General features: G+C 39.6%; 1 long non-coding RNA gene across 1 annotated transcript; it reads right to left on the reverse strand.

Annotated features, from left to right (window-relative positions):
• Nucleotides 1–2,266: 2,266 nt before the first annotated feature.
• On the reverse strand, nucleotides 2,267–2,807 carry LOC138358281 (uncharacterized). Its single transcript, XR_011225309.1, has 3 exons — nucleotides 2,730–2,807; nucleotides 2,499–2,635; nucleotides 2,267–2,411 (listed from the first exon to the last, which is right to left on the reverse strand). It is a non-coding gene; the product is annotated as an uncharacterized lncRNA (long non-coding RNA).
• Nucleotides 2,808–6,426: the final 3,619 nt, after the last annotated feature.

Here is a 6,426-nt window from a genome sequence, read left to right on the forward strand (position 1 = left end):
TATGTGCAACACAATTAGCCAGCTGATGATGTAATGTCGGGGGAGCAACATTGGGTTCCTTACATGCAAATTTATGTTGGCATGTTCCAGGCGTCCTCCACACCTTAGGATATTATTATTGTCTGCGTCAAACCAGAGACCCAGATTTTTTTTATTAATTTATCAGGGAGGATTTCATAACCCTTCCCAAATGTCTCAGTCTGGGCTCGCTTGACCCATTACTTTATTGGACTAGGAAATTGTCTTTCATCCCCATTCAGTTCGGGAAATCAAATACTACTTGCGTTACACCTAGTAATTTACTTAACTCAGAGTACTTACTAGGATCAATTGCCAGATTCCGAGGTTATTCTGGTGTCTCAGTGAGAACAGTGACATTGATCACAATGACTTGTGGTTTATGTTTAGGTCACTGCCACTGAGGTCCATTGAACCATACCTCGGTTCTGGCTAACTGCCTTAACGTCAATCCTCTGGAAAGGTAGTCAGCTGGATTTTCCTTGGTAGGTACATATCTTAGTCTGTACTCTGCTGACAATTCTCGCATTTCACTTACATGATTACTTACGTAGGAAGTTTTGTTATTATAATTTCTTACCCACTGTAAGACTGCCTCATTATCTGACCATACCACTGTTTCAGTAAAGTGGAGGTTATTTAATGTTTTGGTCAGGTAATGAACCAATCTAACGCCAAACAGTAGAGTGATTAATTCCAACTGTAGCAATGACAGTTTCTTTAACGGTGCCACCCTAGCTATAGATGTGAGAAGTGTGGGCTGCTCATTTGTTACTAAATTGGCTACAGTGTCATTCGCCTTTCCTGAGGCATCACAAAACACATGCAACTTTATTGGTGGATCAGATTTTACTATATTACGAGGGAACATAGGGTTGTTTATGATACTTAGATCTGTTGTTAACTGTTGCCATTTTTCTAGTAAGGCATTTGGTAATGGATCATTCCAACCTATTTTCTTTGCCAGCATTCCTGCACAAGCAGTTTACCCTATAGTAGTTTCCTAATAGATAAGTTATCGGTGTCTGATTCCACCGATTTAATAGTCAACTCATCTGGAGTTTTATTCCACTCAACTCCTAGTACCTTCAGTTTCTGAGGTACTTTGTAGTCAGGAAATTCGTCTTCAATTAGTTGATTTAAATTTAGAATTATTTGAGGCCGACGACTGAAGAGGCATATTTGCTCCCATCAACTTTCGATTAGCCTCATGATATATGTTAAGCAGTTTTTCCTCACTGCTCGTAGTTCCCTAGAAATTATCTACATACAGGTTATTGCTGATTTCAGTTTTATTTGGGCTATTAGACTTCTTCAAATGCATATCTAAGTTTGCTTGAAGCAAAAATGGGGAAGAAGTAGCACGAAACAAGACTGATGTAAATTTGTATATGATTATATCAATGTGGGGATCACTAGGATTCTTGATCCAGAGGAACTTTGTGTAACTGTGATCTTCTTCTTGTAGACCTACCGTAAGGAATGCCTTACTTATGTCGGCCACGCATGCATATGTCCCTATACGAAATCTTAACCGCACATCATATAGCCTCTGTAATCACCTAATAGTGCTTGTGGGGGTTGAGCTCTGGTTCTTTGGTCCCGCCTCTCAACTGTCAATCTATTGATGTACAGATTCCTGAGCCTACTGGACTCTATCATATCTATCCCGTGTTGGTTAGGAACCTTAGGATGTTCAATTTTACTTGTCAGTAGATTATTTGGTGACAGATAGAGCCACCTATGTAGGGTAATCAGATAAGAAAATCAGAAGCGGGGAGCCACATAGTGCCACTCCATATTAGGTCACCCAAGGTGTGAGTGGTAGCAGTCGAAAAAACAGTGAAGATAGGTATCTATTATGTGCCACTATGATCATGTTCATTTATACAGTAAAGTATGACAATATATTTAAGTAAAAATGAATTTATTTGTATAATAAACACTCGTGGGTGAGTGCCAGTTACGCCCCCACATTCCTCTATGGGGCAGGTGTAAAACAGGTTCCTCCCGGTGAGGGTGGTCGCCCGTACCCTTCCTCGTACCTAATGGCCTTGACTTTACCGTAACAGAGTTCCACACCCAGCGGAGGTTGAGTGGGTCTTATATAGGGGTATTAAATTATAAATCTCCTCCAGGGGTTAAAAAAAATCAAAGAATTTATTAATGTTTTATTAGGTAAAAATCACAAATGATGTATAAGAAGTTAATTATGGCCCCTATCCCTCTCCCCCCTCCACCTCCCCTTCCTCATCTGAGTAGAATTCTGACGTCTCCCCATCCGTGGTGAGTGGGGGGAGGTCTTGACCCCCTCCCCCCTCTCTTGGGGGAGTGGGGTGAGTTGGCTGGTTGCCTTTTGGGCGACTTTCCTTCTGACTCTCATCTGAAGTGTTCTGGAAAGAGATGGGGAAAATAATTTATAGGACTATATCTTTTATTTGAAAAATATTCTATTTCCTCTAAGAACAGTTAGTACATACCTCTCCCCCTGCAGGAGCGACCTTGTGTCCTCTACAGCAGGCATCATCAATTAGGGTACGTAACAGCATCTTGTTTGGGGCAGACCTTCCTCGTAGAATTACTACTCTACAAATGTGGACAGGTCCTAAGAATTGCACTGAAAAAAAAGAAGAGGTAAAATAGAGGTTGAGCAAACTTTCTATTGTGGGAAAAAAAATAAATCTTTACCAGAAAGTGAGGGTAATACTAACCAGGCCCTTCAAGGACTTCAATCTTCCCTGCGTGTGTTTCTGGGGAGACGCCTTCCATTTGTAGGATAAGGGGGATGGGGGTCTTCTAGGGAGGTTGTGGGGTGAGAGGTGTTTTATATGTGGGGTAATCCCCCTGTTAGGTGGGTTGCCTAGCTAACAAAAATATTCTCTACACCACCTATAAGAACCAACCCTTACTCCTCTACAAAATGTCCTAACACAGTGATGTTTCATAGGAAAATATCGTCTCGCATAAGCGAGGGCTCGTTTATCATTTAATTTTAAACTAACGCTTGAAAATACATTATGTAAGTAATGTACTGTTGAAGGCAACCCCAGGTGACTCACCCTATGGACGAACATTACGCAATACAGTCCACAAGCAAGGGTAAAATCACTCTGGAGTCTGTAGCACATTCCAAACACCTTTGTTATTGTGTTAGTTTTAATAAATCCTTGAAAATAATGTCCATAAGTAACCGCCGACATTGCATAACTATCGAAAAAAAACATTCGATGTTTAACTTTATCAACATAAATAGCTACCCAATGTCCCATAGTTAATCTGCTATGTGATGGTAAAATATTAGTTATGAGAACAATAGGTTTTCTTGATGAGATATTTAAATGTTCTATTTCATCAGCATTATAACAACCTAGGTAGAGTGCTCGATCCCCTAGATTATTTTTTAAATTAATATTTATATCATTACAATTCATTATGTTTTTAAGCTCGCACGTCACACAGAACAGTTCTCTGTCCGTCGATGGATAGTACCCCGGTCGTTTCCCCAAACAGTAAAACCAGCCTGTTATATGTAACACCACCACCAAACTCAAGCTCCATACGCAAGTTGCCAGATTTCTCCACAGGGAGGGAATCCTTTGTTTGAATGGTGGTTAAGTCAAAGGCGAATATCGATCTTCCCTTATTAAAAGTGTCATAGGCTAGAAGTGAATCACGCTCTAAGCCTAATGTCTTCAAAGTTTCGTAATAAAGTCGGGCATAATGATTGTCGAAATCACCACCAATTCGGTAAATTGCATTATTGTTCAAATACATGGCGATATTTTTCAGTTTTGCATTTTCAAAATATAATCCATTACCTTGGTGAAGGCCAGCGAAATAATTCATTGGCACAATTACCATGAATATCCTGTGAGGAATTACTTGCGCCCAAGGCTGATCAATTAAGAGACTAGTTTGATTCCCTGCTAGGACATATGTTTTAGAAATGGTTTTATTGAAAGTATAGCTTATGGGGTCGGGGGATGCTAACAGTGAGCTGTTTAAGGCTAGGTAAGCACTTGGGTAGGGGAACACTCGTGTTACCCACAACTTAGCATAATCCATATGCAGCCGATACTTAGAGCCATCGTCCACACTTGTATTTAGCACCCAAGCATGTGGGGAGAGCTCCAATCTTAGGCGCACATCTATATTATCTAATATGTATTGGTCTAGGGTTGTTACGTCCAATAGTAGGGGAAAACACATTGACAATCCTTTACCTTTTAAATCGGTCATAAATTTTTTATCCTTGGCGGTTGCCCCAGTAAAAAATGTATTAGTAAATTCGTTAGGGATTACACCATCATCACTCCAGTCCCTACGAAAGGCTCCAATCCTCCCCAAGGAAGACATTTTTGATGGAGGCATGGAGGTAATTAATTTAATAAACGACCAATAATTAAAATTAGAATTTGTTTCAACTACCTGCTCTCCTAAAAACACCTGAACACCTTTAAACATGGTATTTGACAACCCATTAACAAATTCCACATGGTCATCCTCTTCCAATTTTGTGGTATCGTCATCTTTCGTTAAAGATACCTTAAAATCTATAACAATATTAGCTAAATCTAAGAAGGCGCCCTGGGTTCCGGGGATGCGGAATTCTAAGTAATTATCCCGCAAACGTTGATTAATAGGTAGGTTAACAGGTAGAATGTCTATTTGCTGTGTGGAGGCAATTGAACTCTCCACATTACGTATTCTGTTACTTCTAGGAAATTGGTCAATAATACTGGAAGTATAATATTCTACAGGGATTTTCAACCCAGCTCCACTAGCCTCCGCCATGATCTCCTCCGAAAGGTGAAGTATGACTGCTTACTGTAGTGAAAATACATCATTTTTATACCCAAGGGCTCGTTTACATTTATTATTTTTATTTTTTCTTCTCCTAGAGAGTCTTTTAATTTTCCCGCCTACTACCAATTTCTTCCCCACAGTCTTAAGAGCATCAATACCGTGAGTTCTCAGAGCGCTCTTTACATCCCGTCTACCACTGGTTAAATCACCAAGAACATTTTTCCCAAAATCGATAGCAGTCGGCGTTACAGTTTTCATGAAAAATGGTATGGCTCGTCGAGCCAAGCCGGCTAAGGTCCCAAAAAAACCACCACCAGATCTGAGATAAGGCGCTTGGAATGTGCGTATGTCATTCATCGCTCCCCCCCTCACCCCGTATCTCCCAGAGAGGGGGGAGAAGATCTCCCCATACTCCTTCTGGGAGGGTGTGTGGAAAGGTACTCGCATCCCGACTCCTCTTCTTATAATAACCGATGATGTGGGTAAACACTTCTATATATATATATATATATATATATATATATATATATATATATATATATATATATATATATATATATATATATATATATATATATATATATATATATATATATATATATATATTTATATTTATATAGATTATATTGTTATACCTTAGGGCGGAGGTGTAAGACTACCGTAACCGACCTCCCATCTTCAAAACTAACCTTTCGCCCAAACTGATCTGTTATCTTAATGCTCACCTTCTCCAACGTGTTAGTATTTAATGTCTTGTACACTAGGGGGTGAGCCCCTCTAGAATAAGAGTCATGATAATTGATTGCATCTAAGATATTTACAATTTGTCCCCCGTAACGATCCGGCTCGATGACGTCACTATAAATGAGTAAATAGTCACAACCTCCGTCATTGTCTGGGGGGAATGAGGCCACGATCTTTGAGGCTGCTGTAATGTCATCTGATTTTGCCTGATAAATGGTGTATTTGCGACTGCTGTCAAAACCAAGTACATTAGCTATTCTGTGTTTAAATTGAAGACTAAGAGAATATAAGGAACCAGTGCCTTCATTGTTAAGTGTAGAGGATAGTAACACTCGCTCTAAGGATTGATCATAGGTGAGGATTGGTTCTCTTTCTGAGAAGTATATTTTGAAATCACCTCGGAAGCTAAGCTTCATGTCGGTGATTATTTGTCGGCTAAGCTCACTCGTGATGAATGTGATGTTTCTGGATAATATGTTGGTTTTGGGGGTGAAGGTGTAGATGAGATGTTCTGGGCTTTTAGAAAGAGTTCCTCGCTTAAAAGTAGCATAGACGTCTATACCAGACTCCCCCTCATCCTTGATGATAGCGTTAATTCGTCTGGGTAGGAGTATGTTGACTAAGGCCACTTCATGTTTAATGGAAGGGTTTAAATGTAGAGTGGGGATGGTGTTTGTAAATGCTGAACTTGTGTTGTTGTATATATCTTCTTGGTCGAGGCTAGTGAGGTATATGTAGTGTTCCTCGTCCATTGTTAAGTTATGTACTGACTGGGGTGGGAATAAAACATCATTACTTATATTTTATTTTATTAATCTACTAAGGAAATATTACTTTTAAAAGAACTACAACAGGGGC

The sequence above is a fragment of the Procambarus clarkii genome, chromosome 7, assembly GCF_040958095.1.
Source record: "Procambarus clarkii isolate CNS0578487 chromosome 7, FALCON_Pclarkii_2.0, whole genome shotgun sequence".
Taxonomy (NCBI): Eukaryota; Metazoa; Arthropoda; class Malacostraca; order Decapoda; family Cambaridae; genus Procambarus; species Procambarus clarkii.